A 20,525-nucleotide genomic window follows, 5' to 3' on the forward strand; every position below is an offset into this window, starting at 1 on the left:
TCCTACCTGTCCTTGTTTTAACTGTCATACTTGTCTGTGGTTTACCTATCAGTGTACACCTTTTTTAGAGGAATGTCCTGTTTTTACTCACCGCAAACCACCAGCGCCATCATTCCCCAGTGGAGCTTCATCCTTCTCTGGCAAAGAAAATACACCTGATGAGAGAGGCTTCACTCATCCAGGTATCCTCATCCCCGTTGACCCCCAGGACCTTTTATGGTGATGCTTTTGTGTCATTTCGAAATGACACAACCAAAAGTGACTGCACTTCCTTTTCCTTTTTTTTTTTTTGCGCAACCGTGCGTCATGGGCAAGGAGTCATCGAGTTGGAAGGGGTCCCCAGAGGTCATCCAGTCCATCCCCCATATATATATATATATATATATATACATACATACACACACTTCCCCAGACACTCTATTCCTATGGGTGCAGCCTAGGATCGCATTGGGCTTTTGAGCTGCAGCATCACACTCTTGGCTTATTATTATTATAATTATTATTATTATTATATATTATTATTATTATTACTATAGGTGCAGCCTAGGATCACATTGGGCTTTTGAGCTCCAGCATCCCACTTTTGGCTTATTATTATTATTATTATTATTATATATTATTATTATTATTACTATTACTATAGATGCAGCCTAGGATCGCATTGGCCTTTTGAGCTGCAGCATCGCACTCTTGGCTTATTATTATTATTATTATTATTATTTTATATTATTATATTATATTATATTATATTATATTATATTATATTATATTATATTATTATCATTATTATTACTATAGATGCAGCCTAGGATCGCATTGGCCTTTTGAGCTGCAGCATCGCACTCTTGGCTTATTATTATTATTATTATTATTATTATTATTATTATTATTATTACCCTGTTCATGATCCACTCCTAGATTCCATTCAGGTTCCATATATATAAATTTGTTAGGGGCATCCAACGAGGAAACAAAACTCAAAACCCCCCCAACGAAACTTAACCAAAATTCCCATGCCCATAACACAACCCACAAGGTACAAACATATCTACTCAAAATGAAAAACAACACAACAACACACTCACAAAATGGCAAAACAACAAAACTCAAAAAAACCCCAACGAAACTTAACCAAAATTCCCATGCCCATAACACAACCCACAAGGTACAAACATATCTACTCAAAATGAAAAACAACACAACAACACACTCACAAAACGGCAAAACAACAAAACTCAAAAACCCCCCAACGAAACTTAACCAAAATTCCCATGCCCATAACACAACCCACAAGGTACAAACATATCTACGCAAAATGAAAAACAACACAACAACACACTCACAAAACGGCAAAACAACAAAACTCAAAAAAACCCCAACGAAACTTAACCAAAATTCCCATGCCCATAACACAACCCACAAGGTACAAACATATCTACTCAAAATGAAAAACAACACAACAACACACTCACAAAACGGCAAAACAACAAAACTCAAAAACCCCCCAACGAAACTTAACCAAAATTCCCATGCCCATAACACAACCCACAAGGTACAAACATATCTACGCAAAATGAAAAACAACACAACAACACACTCACAAAACGGCAAAACAACAAAACTCAAAAAAACCCCAACGAAACTTAACCAAAATTCCCATGCCCATAACACAACCCACAAGGTACAAACATATCTACTCAAAATGAAAAACAACACAACAACACACTCACAAAACGGCAAAACAACAAAACTCAAAAAAAACCCAACGAAACTTAACCAAAATTCCCATGCCCATAACACAACCCACAAGGTACAAACATATCTACGCAAAATGAAAAACAACACAACAACACACTCACAAAACGGCAAAACAACAAAACTCAAAAATCCCCCAACGAAACTTAACCAAAATTCCCATGCCCATAACACAACCCACAAGGTACAAACATATCTACTCAAAATGAAAAACAACACAACAACACACTCACAAAACGGCAAAACAACAAAACTCAAAAACCCCCCAACGAAACTTAACCAAAATTCCCATGCCCATAACACAACCCACAAGGTACAAACATATCTACGCAAAATGAAAAACAACACAACAACACACTCACAAAACGGCAAAACAACAAAACTCAAAAAAACCCCAACGAAACTTAACCAAAATTCCCATGCCCATAACACAACCCACAAGGTACAAACATATCTACTCAAAATGAAAAACAACACAACAACACACTCACAAAACGGCAAAACAACAAAACTCAAAAAAAACCCAACGAAACTTAACCAAAATTCCCATGCCCATAACACAACCCACAAGGTACAAACATATCTACGCAAAATGAAAAACAACACAACAACACACTCACAAAACGGCAAAACAACAAAACTCAAAAATCCCCCAACGAAACTTAACCAAAATTCCCATGCCCATAACACAACCCACAAGGTACAAACATATCTACTCAAAATGAAAAACAACACAACAACACACTCAAAACGGCAAAAAAACAAAACTCAAAAAAACCCCAACGAAACTTAACCAAAATTCCCATGCTCATAACACAACCCACAAGGTACAAACATATGTACTCAAAATGAAAAACAACACAACAACACACTCAAAATGGCAAAAAAACAAAACTCAAAAAACCCCCAACGAAACTTAACCAAAATTCCCATGCTCATAACACAACCAACAAGGTACAAACATATTACTCAAAATGAAAAACAACACAACAACACACTCAAAACGGCAAAAAAACAAAACTCAAAAAAACCCCAACGAAACTTAACCAAAATTCCCATGCTCATAACACAACCCACAAGGTACAAACATATGTACTCAAAATGAAAAACAACACAACAACACACTCAAAATGGCAAAAAAACAAAACTCAAAAAACCCCCAACGAAACTTAACCAAAATTCCCATGCTCATAACACAACCAACAAGGTACAAACATATTACTCAAAATGAAAAACAACACAACAACACACTCAAAACGGCAAAAAAACAAAACTCAAAAAAACCCCAATGAAACTTAACCAAAATTCCCATGCCCATAACACAACCCACAAGGTACAAACGTATCTACTCAAAATGAAAAACAACACAACAACACACTCACAAAACGGCAAAACAACTGAGCATGCGCATTGGCGCCCAGCCGCAAGTTCCCTGGCGCGCGCACATGCCCTTCCAGCCAACGTTCCCTCTGCGGAAACCATGCCCACTCCAAGCCCCGCCGCGCCGCTTCCCACACACACACACACCCCTGCCGCACACACACACACAACCCCACACTCCATCACTCCCCCCGCCGCCGCACACACACACGCAACCCCACTCCCCCCGCCGCCGCACACACACACGCAACCCCACACTCCATCACTTCCCCCGCTGCCGCACGCACACACGCAACCCCACTCCCCCGCCGCCGCACACACACACGCAACCCCACGCTCCATCACTCCCCCCGCCGCCGCACGCACACACGCAACCCCACTCCCCCCGCCATCGCACACACACACACACACAACCCCACGCTCCATCACTCCCCCCCGCCGCCGCACACACACACGCAACCCCACGCTCCATCACTCCCCCACCCCAATCTTACCTCCTTTTACTTCACGCCCCCTCCAAACCCCACCCCGCCCCTTCCCGCCCTGTCAAAATCTAGGAAAGACAGGAAGGAAGGAAAGAAGGAAGAAAGAGAAAGGGAGGTAAAGAAAAAGGGGGAAGGAAGGAAAGTTAGAGAAAGAAGGAAGAAGAAAAGGAAAGAAAAGGAAAGATGGAAGGAAAGAGAGACAGCAGAAAAGAAAGAAAAAGGGGGAAGGAAGGAAAGAGATAGAGAAAGAAGAGGAGAAGGAAAGATGGGAGGGAAGGAAGGAAGGAAGGAAGGAGGGAGAGAGAAAGAGGGAAGATTGGCCACAGCAACACGTGGCGGGTAAAGGTTGTTATTTCTATGATGATGATGATGATGCTATTGTTCCTCTGAGACCCTTTTTGGGGGAATGGGAGAGGTGTCAGGTCCCGGAGGCAATGCATTGCATTATTGTTCTTGTTATGATGGTGGTGAAATAAAAGGAAATAAAAAGTGAAAGAAGGAAGCAAACAGGGAGGGAAGAAAGGCAAAGGAAGAAAGGGGGAGGGAAGGAAGGAAAGAGAGAAGGATGAAACCAAGTAGTGAAAGAAAGAAAGAAGTAGAGAAGGAAGAAAGGAGAGAAAGGGGGAAGGAATAGGTAGGGACCTCTCTTTCATAATAGTCCAGATATCTACCTCAACTTTGATAAGTTTTACTATAGGCCACAGCAACGCGTGGCAGGGCACAGCTAGTATATATATATATATATATATGACTTTCCCAAACCCTATATCCCTATGGATGCAGCCTAGGATTGTATTGGTCTTTTTCACCACAGCATCACACTCTTGGCTTATTATTATTATTATTATTATTATTATTATTATTATTACTATTATTATTATATTTATTATTATTTATATTTATATTTATATTTATTATTATATTTATTATTATTATTATTATATTATTATTATTATTATTATTATTATTATTATCAATACCCCGTTCATGGGCTCCCTCGTGGCACAGCAGATTAAACCGCTGAGCTGCTGAACTTGCTGTCCAAAAGGTCAGCGGTTCGAATCGGAGGTGAGCTCCTGCTGTTAGCCTCAGCTTCTGCCAACCTATTATTATTATTATTATTATTATTATTATTATTTACAGTATTTGTATACTGCTTTTCTCACCCCGAGGTGAGAAAACATGCCAATGTGAGTAGATCAATTGGGTGGGAAGGTAACGGTGCTCCATGCAGTCATGCTGGCCACATGACCTAGGAGGTGTCTGTGGTCAACGCATTGGCCTTTCTCGCTGCAGCATCGCACTCTTGGCTCATGAATAATAATAATAATAATAATAATAATAATAATAATAATAATAATAATAATAGCATTCTTAATGGTCTATTAAGACTTCCTCAATCCCTTTCAATGACTCCCTTAGACAATATATTCCTATGGATGCAGCCTAGGATCTCATTGGCATTTTCCGCTGCAGCATCGCACTCTCGGCTCATGAATAATAATAATAATAATAATAATAATAATAATAATAATATTAATAATAATAATAATTCTTAATGGTCTAGATCCCTTTCAATGACTCCCTTAGACAATATATTCCTATGGATGCATCCTAGGATCGCATTGGCCTTTCTCGCTGCAGCGTCACACTCTTGGCTCATGAATAATAATAATAATAATAATAATAATAATAATAATAATAATAATAATAATAAATTCCTTCTTAATGGTCTATTTAGATCCCTTTCAATGACTTCCCTAGACATTATATTCCTATGGATGCATCCTAGGATCACATTGGCCTTTCTCACTGCAGCGTCACACTCTTGGCTCATGAATAATAATAATAATAATAATAATAATAATAATAATAATAAATAATAATAATAAATAAATAATGGTCTATTAAGACTTTCTCAATCACTTTCAATGACTCCCTTAGACATTATATTCCTATGGATGCAGCCTAGGATCGCATTGGCCTTTTCCGCTGCAGCGTCACACTCTTGGCTCATGAATAATAATAATAATAATAATAATAATAATAATAATAATAATAATAGCATTCTTAATGGTCTATTAAGACTCCTCAATCCCTTTCAATGACTTCCTTAGACAATATATTCCTATGGATGCAGCCTAGGATTGCATTGGCCTTTCTCGCTGCAGCGTCACACTCTTGGCTCATGAATAATAATAATAATAATAATAATAATAATAATAATAATAATAATAAATAATTAATGGTCTATTAAGACTTTCTCAATCCCTTTCAATGACTTCCCTAGACATTATATTCCTATGGATGCATCCTAGGATCGCATTGGCCTTTTGAGCTACAGCATCACACTCTTGGCCCATGAATAATAATAATAATAATAATAATAATAATAATAATAATAATCCTTCTTAATGGTCTATTAAGACTCCTTGATCCCTTTCAATGACTTCCCCAGACATTATATTCCTATGGATGCAGCCTAGGATCGCATTGGCCTTTTCTCGCTGCAGTGTCACACTCTTGGCTCATTAATAATAATAATAATAATAATAATAATAATAATAATCCTTCTTAATGGTCTATTAAGACTCCTAGATCCCTTTCAATGACTCCCTTAGACAATATATTCCTATGGATGCAGCCTAGGATTGCATTGGCCTTTCTCGCTGCAGCATCACACTCTTGACTCATTAATAATAATAATAATAATAATAATAATAATAATAATAATAATAATCCTTCTTAATGGTCTATTAAGACTCCTCAATCCTTTTCAATGACTTCCCCAATGGAAGCAGCCTAGGATCGCATTGGCCTTTCTCGCTGCAGCATCACACTCTTGGCTCATTAATAATAATAATAATAATAATAATAATAATAATAATAATAATAATTGCATTCTTAATGGTCTATTAAGACTTCCTCAATCCCTTTCAATGACTCCCTTAGACAATATATTCCTATGGATGCATCCTAGGATTGCATTGGCCTTTCTCGCTGCAGCATCGTACTCTTGGCTCATTAATAATAATAATAATAATAATAATAATAATAATAATAATAATAAATTCCTTCTTAATGGTCTATTTAGATCCCTTTCAATTACTTCCCTAGACATTATATTCCTATGGACGCAGCCTAGGATCTCATTGGCATTTTCCGCTGCAGCGTCACACTCTTGGCTCATGAATAATAATAATAATAATAATAATAATAATAATAATAATAAATGCATTCTTAATGGTCTATTAAGACTTCCTCAATCCCTTTCAATGACTCCCTTAGACAATATATTCCTATGCATGCAGCCTAGGATCTCATTGGCATTTTCCGCTGCAGCATCACACTCTTGGCTTATGAATAATAATAATAATAATAATAATCCTTCTTAATGGTCTATTAAGACTCCTTGATCCCTTTCAATGACTTCCCCAGACATTATATTCCTATGGATACAGCCTAGGATCGCATTGGCCTTTCTCGCTGCAGCGTCACACTCTTGGCTCATTAATAATAATAATAATAATAATAATAATAATAATAATAATAATCCTTCTTAATGGTCTATTAAGACTTTCTCAATCCTTTTCAATGACTTCCCCAGACATTATATTCCTATGGACGCAGCCTAGGATCACATTGGCCTTTCTCGCTGCAGCGTCACACTCTTGGCTCATGAATAATAATAATAATAATAATAATAATAATAATAATAATAATAATAAATAAATAATGGTCTATTAAGACTTTCTCAATCCCTTTCAATGACTTCCTTAGACTATATATTCCCATGGACGCAGCCTAGGATCGCATTGGCCTTTCTCGCTGCAGCGTCACACTCTTGGCTCATGAATAATAATAATAATAATAATAATAATAATAATAATAATCCTTCTTAATGGTCTATTAAGACTCCTAGATCCCTTGAAATGACTTCCCCAGACATTATATTCCTATGGATACAGCCTAGGATTGCATTGGCCTTTCTCGCTGCAGCGTCACACTCTTGGCTCATTAATAATAATAATAACAATAATAATAATAATAATAATAATAATAATAATAATAATAATAAATGCATTCTTAATGGTCTATTAAGACTTCCTCAATCCCTTTCAATGACTTCCCCAGACATTATATTCCTATGGATACAGCCTAGGATCGCATTGGCCTTTCTCGCTGCAGCGTCACACTCTTGGCTCATGAATAATAATAATAATAATAATAATAATAATAATAATAGCATTCTTAATGGTGTATTAAGACTTCCTCAATCCCTTTCAATAACTCCCTTAGACAATATATTCCTATGCATGCAGCCTAGGATCTCATTGGCATTTTCCACTGCAGCATCACACTCTTGGCTTATGAATAATAATAATAATAATAATAATAATAATAATAATAATAATAATAATAATAATAATACTTACCTTCTCTGGAGAGCCTCGTACTTTGCAAAATGACACCTGTATCTTCGGATAATGTGTCCGGCTTTTGCCGCTTCCAGCTTTTATACTTTTGCACGAAAACCGAAAGTTTCGAAACAGGAAGGAAATGACATTTCTCTCTCTCTTCCGTCAGTATTTTTCCGATCGCAAAAGGAAAAAACCGGACGGTTCTCTCTTTTTTTTTTTCTGTACCAAACAACAGCCAAAGGTCGCAGGCACCTTGGGCCAATTCTAATACGTCAGGAAGATAGAACTGCTTTATATTATTATTATTATTATTATTATTATTATTATTATCATCATCCAGGAAGAAGATAATAATAAAGGATATTATTATTATTATTATAATTATATTATATTATTATTACATTATTATTATTATCATCACATTCCAAGAAGAAGATAATAATACAGGATACTACTACTATTATTATTATTATTATTATTATTATTATCATTATCGTCATCATCATCATCCAAGAGGAAGATAATAATAAAGGATATTATTATTATTATTATTACATTATTATTATTACATTATTATTATTATCATCATCATCATCATCATCCAAGAAGAAGATAATCATAAAGGATATTATTATTATTATTATTATTATTATTATTATTATTATTATATTATTATTATTATTATTAGCATCACATTCCAAGAAGAAGATAATAATACAGGATACTACTACTACTATTATTATTATTATTATTATTATTATTATTATCGTCATCATCATCATCCAAGAGGAAGATAATAATAAAGGATATTATTATTATTATTATTATTATTATTATATTACATTATTATTATTATCATCACATTCCAAGAAGAAGATAATAATACAGGATACTACTATTATTATTATTATTATTATTATTATTATTATCGTCGTCATCATCATCCAAGAGGAAGATAATAATAAAGGATATTATTATTATTATTATTATTATTATATTACATTATTATTATTATCATCACATTCCAAGAAGAAGATAATAATACAGGATACTATTATTATTATTATTATTATTATTATCAGCATCATCAGCATCATCCAAGAAGAAAATAATAAAGGATATTATTATTATTATTATTACATTATTATAATTATTATTATTATCATCCAATAAGAAGATAATCATAAAGGATGTTATTATTATTATTATTATTATTATTACATTATTATTATTATTATTATTATTATTATCATCATCATCCAAGAAGAAGATAATATTACAGGATATTATTATATTATTAATATAATAACATGTGATAATTATCTAACTATCATTGTAAATATATAATTATAAAACAATTATGTTTTCAATTTTTTAAATATATTTATTATGCACTAAATAATAATAATATATTAAATATTATTATATAATATAATAATATACAATAATATATAAAATATTTATAATTTTAATTGTGTTTTTATTTCAACATAGATTTATAATTTTATATTATCATCATCATCATCATCATCATCATCCAAGAATAATAATAGTGGACATTAATTTTTATTTTTAATAATAATAATAATAATATATTAAGATATAATATGTGATAATTATCTATGATTGTAAATACATAATTATAAAACAATTGTATTTTCAATTTTTAAAATTTTAAAATAGATTTATAAGGTAATAAATAATAATAATATAATTAGATAACTATAATTGTAAGTATATAATCATAAAACAATTATGTTTTCAATTTTAAAAGTATATTTATAAGGTAATAATAAAAATAACATATTTAATAATATTATATATATTATATAATAAAATACAATATATAAAATATTTATAATTTTAATTGTGTTTTAATTTTAACATAGATTAATAATAATAATAATAATAATATAGCAATTTTATCAAATAATAATAATAATAATATAATGGCAGAAAAGGGTTGGACTGGATGGTCTTTGGAGTCCCTTCCAACTCTAATAATAATAATAATAATAATAATAATAATAATAATAATAATAATATAATGGCAGAAAGGGGATGGACTGGATGGTCTTTGGAGTCCCTTCCAACTCTAATAATAATAATAATAATAATATAATGGCAGAAAAGGGTTGGACTGGATGGTCTTTGGAGTCCCTTCCAACTCTAATAATAATAATAATAATAATAATAATAATAATAATAATAATATAATGGCAGAAAAGGGTTGGACTGGATGGTCTTTGGAGTCCCTTCCAACTCTAATAATAATAATAATAATAATAATATAATGGCAGAAAAGGGTTGGACTGGATGGTCTTTGGAGTCCCTTCCAACTCTAATAATAATAATAATAATAATAATAATAATAATAATAATAATAATATAATGGCAGAAAAGGGTTGGACTGGATGGTCTTTGGAGTCCCTTCCAACTCTAATAATAATAATAATAATAATAATAATAATAATAATATAATGGCAGAAAGGGGATGGACTGGGTGGTCTTTGGAGTCCCTTCCAACTCTAATAATAATAATAATAATAATAATAATAATAATAATATAATGGCAGAAAAGGGTTGGACTGGATGGTCTTTGGAGTCCCTTCCAACTCTAATAATAATAATAATAATAATAATAATAATAATATAATGGCAGAAAAGGGTTGGACTGGATGGTCTTTGGAGTCCCTTCCAACTCTAATAATAATAATAATAATAATAATAATAATAATAATAAATAATAATAATAATAATAATAATATAATGGCAGAAAAGGGTTGGACTGGATGGTCTTTGGAGTCCCTTCCAACTCTAATAATAATAATAATAATAATAATAATAATAATAATAATAATATAATGGCAGAAAAGGGTTGGACTGGATGGTCTTTGGAGTCCCTTCCAACTCTAATAATAATAATAATAATAATAATAATAATAATAATAATATAATGGCAGAAAGGGGATGGACTGGATGACTTTTGGAGTCGCTTCCAATGATAAATGCATCATAGAATATAGAATATGGTGTATATCTATAGACGGATAGCCACAAAAGTGGAGGAAAAGCCGGCACCGGAACCATGTGATCCTCCTCCTCCTCCTCCATCATGTAGTGTATATAAATGCCATCCATGTTCCCCCGTGAGCCGCAGGATGCCAGAAGTCTAAGATGACTTGAGTTGTAATTTATTCCAAGAGGGCTTCATTGCAATACAACAATAAAAACAACAATAATGAACAACTTGCTAAGTTTGCAAAATCGTTTGAGGTTTGTGTGTGTTTGCAGTGACCTTCCTTCTGTTGCAAGCAGTGTTTGCAGTGACCTTCCTTCCGTTGCCCAAGATCAGTCGGGCTTCCTTTTATTGATATCCGGCGCTTGTTGTTTGTGTTGCAGCTCGAAGGCGTTGTCTTTCTCTTCTGTGTCGTTGTTTAGTTTCTGGGCCGGGCATTTGGGGGAAGCCTCTTTGCACAAGACTCCCGGGTAGTGGAGAAGCTTCCTCGTGTAGGAATTGGCCGCCCTCCGGAAACACACCGAAGCCCTCCGGTCACACTCGCAGGCCAGGCGGGCACACGGGCCCTTGTTGCGGTACTCTGCAAACACACCATCATCATCATCATCATCATCATCATCATCATCATCATCATCAGTAGTAGTAGTAGTATTAGTATTATTACTATTATTATGATTATATTATATTACTATATTATTATTATTATTATTATTAGTATATTATTATTATTAATAATAGTATTATATTATTATATTAGTATTAGTATTATTAGTATATTATTAATATTATTAGTATATTTTTATTTTATTATACATTATTATTATATTAGTATTAGTATTAGTAGTATTATTATTATATTAGTATTATATTATTAGTATTATATATTAGTATTATATATTATTATATTAGTATTAGTATTATTAGTATATTATTATGATTAATATTCTTAGCACCATAGCACAACAGTAAGCAATCTCATTATATTATATTAGTATTAGTATTATTAGTATTATATTATTGTTAATATTATTAGTGTTATTACATTATTATAATATTATTATTAATATATTAGTATTATTAGTATATTATTATTAATATTATCAGTATAATTAGTATATTATTTTATTATATATTATTATATTAGTATTAGTAGTAATATTATTATTTTACTATTATATTATTAGTATTATATATTATTATTATATTAGTATTAGTATTATTAGTATATTATTATTATTAATATTATTAGTATATTATTATTTTATTATATATTATTATATTAGTATTAGTATTATTAATATATTATTATGATTAATATTATCAGTATATTATATTATTATATTAGTATTAGTATTATTAGTATATTATTAATATTATTAGTATTATATTATATTATTATTATTTTAGTATTAGTAGTATATTATTATTAATATTATTAGTATATTTTTATTTTATTATACATTATTATTATATTAGTATTAGTATTAGTAGTATTATATTATTAGTATTATATATTATTATTATATATTATTATATTAGTATTAGTATTATTAGTATATTATTATGATTAATATTCTTAGTATATTATATTATTATTACTATTATTATGATTATATTATATTACTATTATACAATATTATTATTAGTATATTATTATTATTAATAATAGTATTATATTATTATATTAGTATTAGTATTATTAGTATTATATTATTGTTAATATTATTAGTGTTATTACATTATTATAATATTATTAATATATTAGTATTATTAGTATATTATTATTAATATTATTATTAGTATAATTAGTATATTATTTCATTATATATTATTAGATTAGTATTAGTAGTAATATTATTATTTTACTATTATATTATTAGTATTATATATTATTATTATATTAGTATTAGTATTATTAGTATAATTAGTATATTATTTTATTATATATTATTATATTAGTATTAGTAGTAATATTATTATTTTACTATTATATTATTAGTATTATATATTATTATTATATTAGTATTAGTATTATTAGTATAATTAGTATATTATTTTATTATATATTATTATATTAGTATTAGTAGTAATATTATTATTTTACTATTATATTATTAGTATTATATATTATTATTATATTAGTATTAGTATTATTAGTATATTATTATTAATATTATTAGTATATTATTATTTTATTATATATTATTATATTAGTATTAGTATTATTAATATATTATTATGATTAATATTATCAGTATATTATATTATTATATTAGTATTAGTATTATTAGTATATTATTAATATTATTAGTATTATATTATATTAATATTATTTTAGTATTAGTATATTATTATTAATAATATTAATATATTTGTATTTTATTATACATTATTATCATATTAGTATTAGTATTAGTAGTATTATTATTATATTAGTATTATATTATTAGTATTATATATTATTATTATATATTATTATATTAGTATTAGTATTATTAGTATATTATTATGATTAATATTCTTAGTATATTATATTATTATATTCATATTAGTATTAGTATTATTAGTAATAGTAAATTATTAATAAAAATAATATTATTATATTATATTAGTATTAGTATTATATTAGTATTAGTATTATAAGTATATTAATAATAAGAATAATAATATTATATTAGTATTAGTATTATTAGTATTAGTATTAGTATTAGTATTATTAGTAATAGTAAATTATTAATATTATATTGTATTAGTATTATATTATGTTAGGTTTTACTATGTATTGAGTCATGCACTGCTAATGAGTTAATGGGATTCTGTTGGGAATGCTGAGAATGTATTGATTGTGTGTGGGGAATCATTTCGGAAATGTGTTTTTGCCTACTCAGAGTGATTGTCTATGACACAATCCTGGGTTTGGGTTGGGTCAATTAGTTAGTAACAGATGAAGGCAATAGCCTTGGACAGCCATGGCTCCCAAAGTGACAACATCTATTATAGACTACGTTATCATCGGCATATTGGCGATCTATAACAGATGAAGGCAAGAGTCTTGGACAGCAATGGCTCCCAAAGTGACAACATCTATTATAGACTACGTTATCATCGGCATATTGGCGTTCTATAACAGATGAAGGCAAGAGTCTTGGACAGCCATGGCTCCCAAAGTGACAACATCTATTATAGACTACGTTATCATCGGCATATTGGCGTTCTATAACAGATGAAGGCAATAGTCGTGGACAGCAATGGCTCCCAAAGTGACAACGTCTATTATAGACTACGTTATCATCGGCATATTGGAGTTCTATAACAGATGAAGGCAATAGTCGTGGACAGCAATGGCTCCCAAAGTGACAACATCTATTATAGACTACGTTATCATCGGCATATTGGCGTTCTGTAACAGACGAAGGCAATAGTCTTGGACAGCAATGGCTCCCAAAGTGACAACGTCTATTATAGACTACGTTATCATCGGCATATTGGAGTTCTATAACAGATGAAGGCAATAGTCGTGGACAGCAATGGCTCCCAAAGTGACAACATCTATTATAGACTACGTTATCATCGGCATATTGGCGTTCTATAACAGACGAAGGCAAGAGTCTTGGACAGCAATAGATGTTGTCACTTTGGGAGCCATTGCTGTCCAAGACTCTTGCCTTCGTCTGTTATAGAACGCCAATATGCCGATGATAACCAATCAAGGAGTAAATGTATTGTAAATGTATTGTATATAAGGAAACCATGTACAATGTATATTCCCCTTCCTTTGATGTTGTGCTGTTGTGATGTTATTCGTCAAAGACTATAAAAGAACCTGTCTACTTGGACAAGATACTGCGTACTGTGGTGAGTCTGTAATATGGGCCAAAACTCACAAAATGAAGTTCAACAGTGACAAATGCAAGATACTCCACTTTGGCAGGAAAAACGAAATGCAAAGAGACAGAATGGGGGACAAGCCCTATGAGGAGCGGCTTAAGGAGCTGGGCGTGTTTAGCCTGAAGAAGAGAAGGCTGAGAGGGGATATGATAGCCGTGTATAAATATGTGAGAGGAAGCCACAGGGAGGAGGGAGCAGATCAAGGGTCTGGAGAACAAGCCCTATGAGGAGCGGCTTAAGGAGCTGGGCATGTTTAGCCTGAAGAAGAGAAGGCTGAGAGGAGATATGATGAGGGCCATGTATCAATATGTGAGAGGAAGCCACAGGGAGGAGGGAGCAGGTCAAGGGTCTGGAGAACAAGCCCTATGAGGAGCGGCTTAAGGAGCTGGGCATGTTTAGCCTGAAGAAGAGAAGGCTGAGAGGAGATATGATGAGGGCCATGTATCAATATGTGAGAGGAAGCCACAGGGAGGAGGGAGCAGATCAAGGGTCTGGAGAACAAACCCTATGAGGAGCGGCTTAAGGAGCTGGGCGTGTTTAGCCTGAAGAAGAGAAGGCTGAGAGGAGATATGATAGCCGTGTATAAATATGTGAGAGGAAGCCACAGGGAGGAGGGAGCAGATCAAGGGTCTGGAGAACAAGCCCTATGAGGAGCGGCTTAAGGAGCTGGGCGTGTTTAGCCTGAAGAAGAGAAGGCTGAGAGGAGATATGATAGCCGTGTATAAATATGTGAGAGGAAGCCACAGGGAGGAGGGAGCAGGTCAAGGGTCTGGAGAACAAGCCCTATGAGGAGCGGCTTAAGGAGCTGGGCGTGTTTAGCCTGAAGAAGAGAAGGCTGAGAGGAGATATGATAGCCGTGTATAAATATGTGAGAGGAAGCCACAGGGAGGAGGGAGCAGGTCAAGGGTCTGGAGAACAAGCCCTATGAGGAGCGGCTTAAGGAGCTGGGCGTGTTTAGCCTGAAGAAGAGAAGGCTGAGAGGAGATATGATAGCCGTGTATAAATATGTGAGAGGAAGCCACAGGGAGGAGGGAGCAGATCAAGGGTCTGGAGAACAAACCCTATGAGGAGCGGCTTAAGGAGCTGGGCGTGTTTAGCCTGAAGAAGAGAAGGCTGAGAGGAGATATGATAGCCGTGTATAAATATGTGAGAGGAAGCCACAGGGAGGAGGGAGCAGATCAAGGGTCTGGAGAACAAGCCCTATGAGGAGCGGCTCAAGGAGCTGGGCGTGTTTAGCCTGAAGAAGAGAAGGCTGAGAGGAGATATGATAGCCGTGTATCAATATGTGAGAGGAAGCCACAGGGAGGAGGGAGCAGATCAAGGGTCTGGAGAACAAGCCCTATGAGGAGCGGCTCAAGGAGCTGGGCATGTTTAGCCTGAAGAAGAGAAGGCTGAGAGGAGATATGATAGCCGTGTATAAATATGTGAGAGGAAGCCACAGGGAGGAGGGAGCAGGTCAAGGGTCTGGAGAACAAGCCCTATGAGGAGCGGCTTAAGGAGCTGGGCATGTTTAGCCTGAAGAAGAGAAGGCTGAGAGGAGATATGATGAGGGCCATGTATCAATATGTGAGAGGAAGCCACAGGGAGGAGGGAGCAGATCAAGGGTCTGGAGAACAAACCCTATGAGGAGCGGCTTAAGGAGCTGGGCGTGTTTAGCCTGAAGAAGAGAAGGCTGAGAGGAGATATGATAGCCGTGTATAAATATGTGAGAGGAAGCCACAGGGAGGAGGGAGCAGATCAAGGGTCTGGAGAACAAGCCCTATGAGGAGCGGCTTAAGGAGCTGGGCGTGTTTAGCCTGAAGAAGAGAAGGCTGAGAGGAGATATGATAGCCGTGTATAAATATGTGAGAGGAAGCCACAGGGAGGAGGGAGCAGGTCAAGGGTCTGGAGAACAAGCCCTATGAGGAGCGGCTTAAGGAGCTGGGCGTGTTTAGCCTGAAGAAGAGAAGGCTGAGAGGAGATATGATAGCCGTGTATAAATATGTGAGAGGAAGCCACAGGGAGGAGGGAGCAGGTCAAGGGTCTGGAGAACAAGCCCTATGAGGAGCGGCTTAAGGAGCTGGGCGTGTTTAGCCTGAAGAAGAGAAGGCTGAGAGGAGATATGATAGCCGTGTATAAATATGTGAGAGGAAGCCACAGGGAGGAGGGAGCAGATCAAGGGTCTGGAGAACAAACCCTATGAGGAGCGGCTTAAGGAGCTGGGCGTGTTTAGCCTGAAGAAGAGAAGGCTGAGAGGAGATATGATAGCCGTGTATAAATATGTGAGAGGAAGCCACAGGGAGGAGGGAGCAGATCAAGGGTCTGGAGAACAAGCCCTATGAGGAGCGGCTCAAGGAGCTGGGCGTGTTTAGCCTGAAGAAGAGAAGGCTGAGAGGAGATATGATAGCCGTGTATCAATATGTGAGAGGAAGCCACAGGGAGGAGGGAGCAGATCAAGGGTCTGGAGAACAAGCCCTATGAGGAGCGGCTCAAGGAGCTGGGCATGTTTAGCCTGAAGAAGAGAAGGCTGAGAGGAGATATGATAGCCGTGTATAAATATGTGAGAGGAAGCCACAGGGAGGAGGGAGCAGGTCAAGGGTCTGGAGAACAAGCCCTATGAGGAGCGGCTTAAGGAGCTGGGCATGTTTAGCCTGAAGAAGAGAAGGCTGAGAGGAGATATGATGAGGGCCATGTATCAATATGTGAGAGGAAGCCACAGGGAGGAGGGAGCAGATCAAGGGTCTGGAGAACAAACCCTATGAGGAGCGGCTTAAGGAGCTGGGCGTGTTTAGCCTGAAGAAGAGAAGGCTGAGAGGAGATATGATAGCCGTGTATAAATATGTGAGAGGAAGCCACAGGGAGGAGGGAGCAGATCAAGGGTCTGGAGAACAAGCCCTATGAGGAGCGGCTTAAGGAGCTGGGCGTGTTTAGCCTGAAGAAGAGAAGGCTGAGAGGAGATATGATAGCCGTGTATAAATATGTGAGAGGAAGCCACAGGGAGGAGGGAGCAGGTCAAGGGTCTGGAGAACAAGCCCTATGAGGAGCGGCTTAAGTAGCTGGGCATGTTTAGCCTGAAGAAGAGAAGGCTGAGAGGAGATATGATAGCCGTGTATCAATATGTGAGAGGAAGCCACAGGGAGGAGGGAGCAGATCAAGGGTCTGGAGAACAAGCCCTATGAGGAGCGGCTTAAGGAGCTGGGCGTGTTTAGCCTGAAGAAGAGAAGGCTGAGAGGAGATATGATAGCCGTGTATCAATATGTGAGAGGAAGCCACAGGGAGGAGGGAGCAGATCAAGGGTCTGGAGAACAAGCCCTATGAGGAGCGGCTTAAGGAGCTGGGCATGTTTAGCCTGAAGAAGAGAAGGCTGAGAGGAGATATGATGAGGGCCATGTATCAATATGTGAGAGTGAGGCAGCCTTATTGTTGTGGAAATGGGAATAAGGGATATGCTGCCAAATAAGGAAGGTGAAGGGGGGGTGTCCCGTGTGCAAAAAGATGAGTGTGGGGCTTTGTGCAAAAGCTTGAGGGCGGGGTGCAGACCATCATTTGATTTCCCGGAAATCACCTGATTTAAGGGAAATGGGAAACTTTCGTTTTTCAAAAGGTATATATATAGAGTTCAGTCCACCAGAAAGGGGTCGCCTCTACAGAAACGCCTCGTTGCGTGGGGGAGGCGGCCAGGCAGCTGCTTTTGAAACTTAATAAACTGCTTTTCCCTTGGATGAATCAAGTTGTCTGTCCCTTTTGACTCCTGCCTGCGCTCGCTTTGAAGGTTACAAGATAAGCTTTGGCAGAGGGGCCCTATTTGGGCAAAAAGGTCTGCTACATTTCTGGTGCCGTGACTCGGATCCAGACGAGCCAAGGATCAAGGGGGCAGATCCTGTTGCCAGGACGATTCCTGATCAGCAGCTAGGACTGGAGATAACCACCGTGAGCCGAGTATGAGGGGCCCCAGCTGACCGGTTGCGGTACTTCTCTCTTCTGTCCGCGTCGCTGGATCAAGGTAATCGTAACGACATAAATCACCAGAGAAAAGCAGACGGGAAGGCCAGGAGGGATACACAGGAGGAGGAAGGAGTCCAGAAGGCGAAGGTTGTTCCGACGTCTACAAATAGTCTGGCAAGTATAGTGGTTGAGTAAAGACACTGAGGGAAACATACATACCGGCGCCGGGGAAGGGAACCACTAAGTCTCCCATTGGGTTGGTGGGAGGGAAGGAGGAGGCTCTGCGTTTTCTGACACGTACTGTCGAGTGTCCAGGCGTCCAGGCCAGAGCCAAATCCCACCTAGAAGCCATGGGAGGGGGGAGTTCAAAGCCAATTTCCCCATTGCAGTGCATGTTACAACATTTTGACAAATTTGTGGCAGCATCTAGTCAAGCAGATCCAGGAGATTTTAAGGATTACAGGTTAAGAAATTTGTGTACAGGCGAGTGGCCCACTTTTCCTTTTGATTGGCCCGAAGAGGGAACTTGGGACCTGAAGAAGATTAGACAGGTGGAGGAATATTGTGCAAATAAACATCCAGATCAACACATATATATTGCAACTTGGGACATTGTGGTCTCAGAAAATCCAGACTGGATAAGAAAATGTAAACAAGGACAGTGTATGGCAGTCAAGAAGAGAGGAGGCAAGGAAAAAGGGAAGGTTTGGTCACAAGAGGAGGACCAACCCGAGGCAGCAGGGAGAATTGTTAGAAGACCAGCGGCCCCTGCAGTGCCTAATGCCCCTTCACTGCCAGTCGCTCCTCCATTGCCACCACCATCACCCCCACCTTATCAGGCACAGGGGGGAAATAAAAATTCATCTTTGAGATACCCAGACTTGTCGGCCCTTCAAGTTGGAGAAGGAGGACAGATTGAGAAAAAGTCCAGCAGAATGCCGAGTGATGCAAGCCCGGCCCAAACCAGGAGCCGGGGCAATTTGGCCCCTTCGTTTGGGTCACCTATAAATGCCCCACTGGTTGAGATGCCCATCCGGGAAGTTCCAATCCTCAATAGCCAGGATCAGATAGTGAGAACATACCAAGTGGTCCCATTTACCAGTAGTGATCTGTTGAACTGGAAAAATTCCACCCCTCCATACTCGGAACAGCCCCAAGCAATGGCTAACTTATTGGAAAGTATTATGGCAACCCATAATCCCACCTGGCAGGATTGCAAACAATTGCTCCAGGTTTTGTTTACTACTGAGGAAAGGAGACAGGTGATCAATCAGGCGATACTACTGGCTCAGGCACAGCCCCCGGCGGGGACAGATGCAGTGGTTTGGGGGGCCCAACGTCTCCCGATGGAGGTGGATCCCCAATGGGACCCCAACAATCCACAACATAGGGTGGACTTGAAAGTATTTCAGGGCCTTTTGGTGGACGCTATAAGACACGGTCCACCACGCCCTGCAAACATACTCAAAATACAGAGTGTTAAACAAGAAAAGACAGAATCCCCTACAGCATTCTTGGAAAGATTAGAGGATGCCTATAGAAAATATAGCCCCTACAACTTGGAAGATGACAATGGAAAGAGGGCACTGGCACAATCTTTCATTACGCAGGCAGCAGATGACATAAGAAGGAAGATCCAAAAACAACCTGGGT

The 20,525-nt window shown here is 36.1% G+C and overlaps 1 pseudogene; it reads right to left on the reverse strand.

The window, feature by feature from the left end:
• LOC132764672 (uncharacterized) overlaps nucleotides 1-20,525 on the reverse strand; it is a 50,371-nt pseudogene that overhangs the window by 8,807 nt on the left and 21,039 nt on the right.

This window comes from Anolis sagrei, chromosome 13 (assembly GCF_037176765.1).
Source record: "Anolis sagrei isolate rAnoSag1 chromosome 13, rAnoSag1.mat, whole genome shotgun sequence".
Lineage (NCBI taxonomy): Eukaryota > Metazoa > Chordata > Lepidosauria > Squamata > Dactyloidae > Anolis > Anolis sagrei.